The sequence below is a fragment of the Lolium perenne genome, chromosome 5, assembly GCF_019359855.2.
Source record: "Lolium perenne isolate Kyuss_39 chromosome 5, Kyuss_2.0, whole genome shotgun sequence".
In the NCBI taxonomy this organism is placed as follows: Eukaryota; Viridiplantae; Streptophyta; class Magnoliopsida; order Poales; family Poaceae; genus Lolium; species Lolium perenne.
The window spans coordinates 159,962,932-159,973,495 of record NC_067248.2 but is presented as its reverse complement, the minus strand read 5'-3'; the positions used below and the strand labels follow the sequence as shown (position 1 = coordinate 159,973,495).

General features: G+C 46.7%; 1 long non-coding RNA gene across 1 annotated transcript; it reads left to right on the top strand.

The window, feature by feature from the left end:
- Positions 1–5,132: 5,132 nt before the first annotated feature.
- On the top strand, positions 5,133–5,902 carry LOC127304889 (uncharacterized). Its single transcript, XR_007853574.1, has 3 exons — positions 5,133–5,252; positions 5,336–5,400; positions 5,491–5,902. It is a non-coding gene; the product is annotated as an uncharacterized lncRNA (long non-coding RNA).
- The last annotated feature ends 4,662 nt before the right edge of the window (positions 5,903–10,564 follow it).

The window sequence follows — 10,564 nt, the reverse complement described above, 5'->3', positions numbered from 1 at the left end:
GAGTCAAGTAAACCTCTCTATATATGGAGAGGAGATGTATCAATCTAATGAAGCAAGAATTATGAAGGAAATCCCTTCCCTCTTGCGGGCAAGGCCCCCAGCCGGCCCTCTCGCGCCATCCCTCTAGCAGCACCATAACACTTGGTATCAGCTTTCCCGGGTTCGATCATGTCCAGCCCTCCACCGAGTTCTTCCCACCCGTCGCCGCCACACTCCAACGTCCCCGCCGTTCTCTCCCCGACGGAAATCACCGCAGCCCTCCGCGATCTCACCACTGCTGTCCAGGAGATCCGCCTCTTCCTGGCCGGTCCCTATGGGCCGCCGCCGGCGGCGCTGCTGCTGTGGCAGCCGACGCTGCTGCTGTCGTCTCTGCCACCCGACGCCGGGTTGCTGCAGTCCCCGCTGCCGCTGTCCACCATCTCCGGGCCAGGCCCTACCTCGGCGCCGGTGGTCCCTCTTCTCCAGCAGCCGACCGCCTTCTTCCCCACCGGGACGCTACAGCAACAGCTGCTGCCGCCGCCACCAACACCGCCACTGCAGCTGCTGTCCTCACCGACGCTGTCCCTGCCGTTCGGTGGGCAGCTGCAACAGCAGCTGCCGTCGCCACCAATACCGCAGCAGCGGCTGCTGCCGCCACCGACGCCGTCCCTGCCTTTCGGCGGTGTGGGAGCGACCTTGGCCCCGGGCTCTACATTGACACAGCCCGGGATGCCCTTCCACTAGGTCCGTTTCTCTCCGTCGCCGTCACCGCTTCCGGCTTGGATCGCTATCCTCCACGTGTCGGCGGCGGTGAGGCTGCAGGCTGCTGCGCGCGGCCTCCTAGTGCGTCGGCGTGTGCGGGAGATGCGTGATCTGCAGCTCCTCCAAGTTGCGCTTCGTTGCGCAACGGACCTCGATCTCGTCCCTTGCGTCGGGGATCTTGGGCGTGCGGTTTCCCCCACGGGCGGCGCACATGCTGTTTTTCCCGCAGGCAGCGACCTCCAAGTCTGCGACATGAACAGTCAACCGGCGGGGAGAAGACATGGTGTCACCGACAGGAGCGCACCGCGTAGCACCACTTCATTCCGCCGCTGGCCGCCGCGAGGGCTCCCTTGGTCCCGATGGTGTCCTTGGGATCCAGGGGGCTGCAAACGCACAAGTTCGGCGCGCGGAGGATTCTCGCCTTATCGTTCGGACTCAAAAATAAATAGTCGGAGTCTCATTCGGGTTAGCTTATTTCAGGTCAATACAATAGGCCGAGATGTAAAAGGCTTGTTTTTAGGCGTTAGGTTTGTGTGGGGTCAAATCGTCGTTAGGTTGCAGCTCGAGGACGAGCTGCATGTCCAGGTGGGGTGTAGTGTTAGAGTACGTTATGGGCCTGGGCCCGTTAGTCTTAGGGTTTGCTTAGGGGTCAAGTAAGCCTTGCTTGGGAGTCAAGTAAACCTCTCTATCTATGGAGATGAGATGTATCAATCTAATCAAGCAAGAATTAAGAAGGAAATCCCTTCCCTTTTGCGGGCAAGGCCCCCAGCCGGCCCTCTCGCGCCATCCCTCTAGCAGCACCATAACAACAGCCAAAAAAGAGAAAAAAAAACTAAGAAATAAAGTCCCGCTACAGTATTATACATCCAAGTTCTCCATAATATGCCTTGGGGATTTAAATATTCCAATCTTGAGTTGAAGAAGTAAGAACTATGGTTAATTAATTTTGAGAAATACCCATTTAAATGGAACAAGGCGCCACAAAGGAAGCAAGTGTTCCGAATAACGAAACATATTTACAGGATTTTCCTTTGAGTCATATAAAGAGAAGAAATGAAAGAAACAACACCGAACTACTAATTGTGATATATTTACATACCAAAACATGTAATTAGTAAACTTGCGGTTGTACCAGTACTATGTATTGGTGTGCCTGCTTTGGCACTCCTTGCTTGGCCTGCCAGGCCAGCCAGTCTAGTTTTTTCCTCTTTTATTCTGCATCCTTGATGCCTTGACTGCACCGCCGTAGCCCGTAGTCATATGTCCCATGTGGCTTTCCATGCATGTACGCTCTGTTCCAGCTGAGAATTGAGAGACCACCTGGCTAGTCTAATCTTCTCGTATAAGGGAGAGCTTAAAGGGTGTTTGAACGGGAGTAATTCAAAGACAAAATTGCGCAGGGCTGCCGTGGCATCTCAGCAGGACGGTTGATGGTTCAGAGACTTGTAGCCATTAACAGAATGATATCCAATGTACGACACTTTTTTTTGCCTCAAGGTAGGCTTTCTATGTCTACACTGAAGGTGTATTTGTTCACTGTAACTATACTTCAATTAGAATGAAGTTTCAATTAGAATGAAGTGACGATGGACGTATCTGGTAGGTGCAAACACATAGTTAACACAGAAACACAATTTTTTTTGAGGCAATCAGAAAACAAAAATATATCGGAACAGAGCAAGCACCTACACAACAGAAACTATGCTACCAATAGTGAATCGATGGATCATTCGTGCCAATGGACCGCACCTCGCTAGGTGGTGTTGCAAACTAAAAAAAATGCACATCCAAAGCGAATCAATCTAAATACATATACCCTCAACGGCAGATGCCCTCAACGGTCTCGCTGCTAGCCCAGGTTACACTACAGAGAAATGCATCTCAAAAGAAGAAGTGATCAAGAAATATGTACCATCACTAAGAAGTTTCTTAGCTACAGGTGGTTTCTTCGTGTTGTTGGCCGACCTTAGAAAAAAGAAAACTTGCTAGTACATGTACAAATTTGCTGGTACATGTACAAAATTTGTTAGCACAAGATCACTAACGGTGCAAAGACTAAAAATATTTGTGAACTCTTTTGAGGCGTTCCACCTGCATTAAATTTAAAATATATCATATATAATCAATCTATTTATCTTGACGTGATCAAAGGGCGAAAACATTATCTACAATATCTATCTATTTATCCTGACGTCATCAAAGGGTGGGATTACCAGCTAGCTAGTTCTATCTAAATTCAGTTTCTGGAAGATCAAGTAATGTATATACATAACACAATAGTCAGTTAACATTTAATGGATTGTTAAAAAGCATAACGGGACTTGAAAGTTATAGTATATGCACTACACAGAAGTATACCAAGAAGAAACATGACAAAAAAAGAGACAATTGAATACCCTATGGCCGGCCATCCACACGCCAATAAAAGACGCCGCTTGACTGTTGCAATCATCCCGTATTTGCATGATTACCAGTTACTACTCTGTCACCACCAAATAAATATTGCACTGAAAAATGTCTGATTTTGTCTTTTCTATTATGTTGCCTGAATTTTATGCATCGTTTTCTTCTAAGTGGCCAGACATTAATTTTAATTTCACTTGGAAAGATAATAAATTAGCATGGAGATTGGACACCCCAAAGAACAGAGTAACATAATAGGTATTTTTCAGAGAACAACTCAGAAAACTACACAGTTTAAGTTAATAGATGATCAGAGACATCAAACACCACCAAGAATTGAGAAACATACTTAAACTGAGCAACAGGAGCCCCTGTTTAGAAAAAAAGGCTTTCAATGATATGTTGGGAAAACCATTTTCCTTGAGCAACAGGAGCCTTGTTCAACTATCATCTATAGTTAAAGCATTGAGCAAGCACTGCTAGATTTTTTTACTTCATGCTAAGTAAGCTTACCTCAGAAGCCTACCAGTGCTACAGTAGTGGCTACCTTTGCTCGATCCATTTACCGCTCACAGGCTCACAGCCTGGGTACCAGCATCAGAGCAGCAGACAGACCCGGTTGTAGCTGATTCTGTGTACTCGGCGGTTGGAGGTGCGGACGCGGAGCTTCGCCCAGGAGAAGCAGAGGCGGCGGACCCGGCCGTATTACCATCGGCGCGTGTGGATGAACTCGCAAATGAAGCTGGCCGCCAGACAGCTTGCTACCATCGTTGCGTCACGGCACGGCCAGCGCCTTCAGACGCCTCCTAGAGTCCGCCCCTTGGTCATAAAAAATCTCAGGCCATGTACTCCCGACCCGACCTGAACGAAGACGGCTCCGCTCCATTTGTGCACTCTGCCGCACCAGGATGCCCACCCTTCGCTGCCTCCCTGAATTGATCCGGCGGCTCTGCTTCTCCTGCAGCGTAGCTGCTAATGGGCCACTCACCGCTAGAGGTCGACATGGGATGGAGTGGCATGATCTCGAGGTCAAGTACAACTGCGGCGGCGCTGCAACACGCTGTCCGGGATCCACACCAATCCAGACTACTACTTCTCTCTCCTCGGCTGAATCCCGATCTGATCTCTGGCCGCCGCCGTCCGCAGAGATATCGACTTGGCATCCCAGGAACCGCTCCACGAGCTTGTCCCTACCGGACCAGTACAGATTGATATCGAAGCAACTGAAGCTCGATAATCACTCCCCATCTCACCCCTGGCTCGGCCTCAGCTCCCATGCTCATCTTCGGAGTGCGCCCTCCAGCGAGTGGTCCTCGCCGAGGAGCAGATCGGGTTCCCGCGGTCTCATCGGGTGGTCTTCCGACCCTCCGCCCTTTCGCCGGCAGCCTTTGGCTTTCGGTGTTGCCGTGTTGGTCAATGTCACGAGGGGAGGTATTGAGGAGGGGAGCCGGCAGTTTTACCCATGGGCACGTCCGCCCATGGGCACCCGACCCGAATGGGCCGGGTATGGGTTGCTATACCATGGGTCGTACCCATGGGCGACCCGATAAATCATGGGTAGGGTATGGGCACAGACTTATACCCATGGATCGCCCGATGGGTCGCCCGATTAGCTGATAGGTGGCCTCATATATACTAGAACTGAAAAAACACGGGCACACAGCCCACCCAATAACCCAACCCGGCCCATCAGGCCATCAGTCCATCTGCCGAGTGGAGTGCTGGAGTGGCATATGTCTAAGTTTCTAACCTAGCCGCCAGGGAGACCCCAATTCCCACGAGGCCACAACTCCTCTCCTCACACTCCACGAGCCGATCCCATCGAGCAACTCCTCCTCCTCCTCTCAGATGCATCCGGTCGCCGCCGTCCCGCCGTCCAAATCTGCCATGTAGACGGAAGCCGGCACGCCGTCCTGCTCGCGGCCGCCCTGCATCTCCCGCCCGGCCACCTGTTGCGGGAACCCGCGCCGGCCCTTGCATCTCCCGCCCGTCTGAATCTGCCTTTAGCACTAGCGGTAGAGTACTTAGTGCACACCGTAGTTCGCTTGCTCCAAATATGGCCGAGGCCCTGATGTGCATGCAAGCTTGGTCTCGCGCCGACATGTTAGGTAATGATCAAGTTATACTGCATTTTGCTTTCATGCACAATATTTATTTTCTTACTGTGTGTTATTTTCTGAACTCGTATCAGGGGATTGCAATTCTACTCTGTTTGCGGAGTTCCAGTCTGTTCTTGATGATGAAGAAGAACCAATGGTAACATGTCATGTAGTTCTACTCATACGCTGCTTGCTTTTAAATAATTCTTGTTCTCATTCTCATACATAATGCGCTTGTAATTGTCAGGAAGAAGACGTGTCGATCTTGACCGAAGAATAAACGAATTGAAGCTTCCTGGCTAGCCGCTGCTTGGTCCTTGCTGCCAGTTTTCCTGGGCGTTGGGAGTGACGTTGATCAAGGGTGCTGACTTGCTGTTGGCTGACGTGCTACTTGCTAGCTAGGTTGCTTGCTGCATTGCTGGGCATTGCTAATTGCTAATTGCTACTTGGCTACTTGCTATGGCTGTAAGCCTGTAACTTATTTGTGTTTGTGTAAGGCACTAAGGCTACGGCTGTTATTATTTTAGCAGATTGTGCAAGGCTGCTACTTATTTGTCACCTCCTAGTTTGCTGATATCTTGGGAAGTATTTGTATGACTACTTATATCTATTTGTGGTGCAACTGTTGTGATTGGAAATCTAAAAAATATGTTGTTTGATGTGCTGTCCACAGACCCGATGGGTACCCTGTCGGGTCGGGTGACCCGTCGGGTTCGGGCATGGGTAAGGTCTCAGACCCATGGGCAGGGTAATGGGCAGAGACCCTTGCCCATTTGTTAAACGGGCATGGGCATGAGAGCGTTCGACCCGGCCAAACCCGACCCATTGCCGGCTATAGAGGGGAGCGGTGGCGGAGAGAAGTAGAGAGCTTCAAGCAATTACCAGTCAATGCGTGAAGCACCGCCCTCCATGTCCGGAACCGTCGATGGCAATGGGTACCCATCACCCGCGTACCCGGTGGGTAAAAACCCAATAAGAGTACGGGTATGGGATAAAAAAATACCCATGGATATATAAATGAGAAAATATTATACCCATTGGGTAGAGTGGGTATGGGTATGGGATGATAGAACCCGTACCCGTGTACCCACGTACCCATCTAACATGCTGACATGTGGGGTTTCATATAATAGCATAATATCCTGACGTACCAAAACACAAAAAAAGATCCTACTAATAACTGTTCCATAATCTCCGGTAATTATTGTTGTTTGACCTCCGCTCCCATGATTACCGCATGGACTAGGTAAGGCTAATCATATTCACGTAGACTTAGTGTATCACGTATTCACGACTTCACGCCCTAGATCGATCTCCTCCTCTTCAGCTCACAGCTCTCCTGGAAACCACGCGAGGCCGCCGCCACGGTCAGCGCGAGGCCGCCGGCGCCTCTAGTCCAGGTCATGTAACTCATGTTGTCATTTCAGATGTTGATGATGAACAAGAGGAGGATGTTGTAGCAGTCAATGGGGTGACGGGTATGGGAAAAACTTGTACCCATTGACGGGTATGGGTGCGGGTGATGGGTGAGATTGAGGGCGATGGGTACGGGTATGGGGTGGCTCCACCCGCACCCATACCCTGCGGGTGCCATCCCTAGTCCGAACCGGCCGCCACGTACACACCTAGACAGGCCCACACGCCCATGCAGCCACCGGCAAAACGCTGAGAAGCCAGCGATTGCAACGGACGTAAGCTGTTTAGATAACAGAGCATCATCATGATCCGTTGAAATGACACCATACAAGTTATGGCATGGGTATAAACCCTAATAGTCTTTTCTTTAAATTTTTGGTCTAAGAGTTTACAACCAAAATCGGATGAATGTCTTTGTTGGTTATCCCAAAGAATTGATTGGGAATTCTTTCCACTATGAAGTAAAAGGCAAAAGTATTTATTAATGTTACTTGCTTATTTCCAAGAAATTGTTTTCTAGTGAAATATTTGAGTGGGAGGACAATAGAACTTGATAAGGTTTATGAACCTGAGCATAATGATCAGAGTAGCGGAGCATCGAAATTGGTTCCGGAAGCGGCCACGACGATCATGGCTCCCATGACTACAAATTGTTTTAGTCATGGAGATCGAAGTACATATTGAACCTTGTAGGTATGGTTTACTTTGTGATCAAATAAATGATTTGTGGACAAATGATTGATTTTGTACAATGATAAACCAACTACAAACAAAAAAGTTATGATGGGCCCTGACTCCATTAAAATGGCCGTACGCCATGAAATCCAAGATAGATGAATACTTTCTTGAAAGTAAATGGATCTATGAAATTGATGGACTTGGATGAAATATCCTTGAAGAAGCTCAACTTGTCGAAAAGTTGTTTACGACAAAGTTCAAAGAGTTGACTACGATAAGATTAGATCTTCCGTAGCAATGCTTATAGTCTATGTGGATTATTCTAGTAATCACTACATATTTCTTTTATGAGATATGCTAGTAGGATGGCAAAATACACTACTTAACAGAAGTGTGTATTAAAGGTGTATACAAGATACAACCAATTGTTTTGCTAGTCCGTGGAATACTAGATAGGTATACGAACTTCAATTGGATGAAGTGAGTATCACGGAGTTGGAATCTTCACCGGATGAAATAGTCAAAGAGTTTTTGATTTCATTAGAGACGATGAAGAGGCTTGCATTTGCAAGAAATTAAGTGGGAGCGCTGAGACATATTTATAATACTTATGTAGATGACATATAGTTGGTTATAAATGATGTAATTATATACTTGATTAAAAGGTTTCATTGGAAATTAACTTCAATGAATGAAAGGATATGGACTAAAACATATTTAGTGTCAAGATCTATGAAGATAGATTGAAACACATAATAAGTTTAAGTCAAAGTACATATAATGGATATTGAAGTAGTTCAATATAGAAATATTAAGAAAATGTTCTTGTCATGTGAAGTTTTAACAAGACTTGAGTGTATCTGACACTCGATGAGTAAAAACACATGAGTCATTTTAGATCATGAATAATATGTACAAAATCAGATATCTTGTGCTCTAAAAAGTTAGGAGCATATACCAGAATGATTCATGTGATGAGTATTGGACAACAGTAAGAATATCCTTGAGTACTTTAGAAGAACCAAGGATATATATATATATATATATAATTTTGTATGGAGAAATGACAAACAAATCGCTGTAAGGTGTTGCACCGATATTGGTTTTGTCACATATAAAATACAATTTCAATCTCAAATTTGACTAAGTGTTGTTTAAAAGGTAGCACAATGAGCTAGAAGTTGTCTATGTTAAATTTAGAAGAGTTCTAAATATTGTGACGGATTCTACAAACGAAAGGCATAGTATGTCATTGTTTTGACAATGACTGGGGATGTTAAGTCAAAAGGTTCTTTGAAAACTTGGTGTAGTTCCGATAGTGTCAGAACTTTGAAGCTATATTGTGTATGACAATATTAGTGACATATTTCAGACCGCGGAATTAAGGTTCCACCAGAAGACCAAACATATTTAATGCCGACTCGTTTGGAAATGAGTGATGCGTTGAGACGCAAATGAATTACAAAATACATACGTTTCTGAGCGTGTCAGATCCGTTGTCTGAAACCTCTCCCGTGAGCAAAACATGATAAAACACCGGAAGACCAAGGTGTTATATCTTTACAAATGTAAACTAGATTATTGACTCTAGTGCAAGTGGGAGACTGTTGGAGATATGCCCAAGAGGCAATAATAAATGGTTATTATATATCTTTGTGTTTATGATAATGTTTACATACCATGCTATAATTGTATTAACTGAAACATTGATACATGTGTGTTATGTGAACAACAAGGAGTCCCTAGTAAGCCTCTTGTATAACTAGCTTGTTGATTAATAGATGATCATGATTTCATGATCATGAACATTGGATGTTATTAATAACAAGGTTATGTCATTATATGAATGATGTAATGGACACACCCAATTAAGCGTAGCATAAGATCACGTCATTAAGTTATTTGCTATAAGCTTTCGATACATAGTTACCTAGTCCTTTCGACCATGAGATCATATAAATCACTTATACCAGAAAGGTACTTTGATTACATCAAACGCCACTGCGTAAATGGGTGGTTATAAAGGTGGGATTAAGTATCCGGAAAGTATGAGTTGAGGCATATGGATCAACAGTGGGATTTGTCCATCCCGATGATGGATAGATATACTCTGGACCCTCTCGGTGGAATGTCATCTAATAGCTTGCAAGCATATGAATGGCTCATAAGAGACCACATACCACAGTACGAGTAAAGAGTATTTGTCATGAGACGAGGTTGAACGAGGTATAGAGATATCGATGATCAAACCTCGGACAAGTAAAATATCGCGTGACAAAGGGAATTGGTATCGTATGTAAATGGTTCAGTCAATCACTAAAGTCATCGTTGAATATGTGGGAGCCATTATGGATCTCCAGATCCCACTATTGGTTATTGGTCGGAGAGAAGTCTCAACCATGTCTACATAGTTCGCGAACCGTAGGGTGACACACTTAAGATTTGATGTCGTTTAAGTAGATATGAAATATGGAATGGAGTTCGAAGTTTTGTTCGGAGTCTCGGATGGGATCCAGGACATCACGAGGAGTTCCGGAATGGTCCGGTGAATAAGATTCATATATAGGAAGTCATATTCCTAGTTTGGAAATGATCCGGTGCATTTATGGCAGGTTCTAGAAGGTTCTAGAAAAGTCCGGAAGAAAGGCACTATGGAAGGTGGAGTCGGGACTCCACAAGCTTGGCCGGCCAAACCCTAAGGGAGGAGTCCCAGGTGGGCTCCACCTGAGGTGGCCGGCCACCCTCCCTCAAGGAAAGGTGGGAATCCCACCTAGAGTGGGACTCCCATCCTGAGTAGGTTTCCCACTAAAGGTAGGTTTTGGTGTTGGGGTCTTATTCGAAGACTTGGGATACAACTCTTGGGGCTTCCAACTATATAATGAGAGGCATAGGGGAGGGGCCGGCCACACCAAGCCACTCTTGGCCGCAGCCCCCAAGTGGCCGGCGCCCAAGCCCCCCCTCTCCCCAAACCCTAGCGCTCCTCCTCCACATACAACTCCCGCATACGCTTAGGCGAAGCTCTGCCGGAGTTCTCCATCGACACCGTCACCACGCCGTCGTGCTGCCGGGATTCGGAGGAGGATCTACTACTTCCGCTGCCCGCTGGAACGGGGAGAAGGACGTCATCTTCATCAACACCGAACGTGTGACCGAGTACGGAGGTGCTGCCCGATTGTGGCACCATCAAGATCTTCTACGCGCTTTTGCAAGCGGCAAGTGATCGTCTA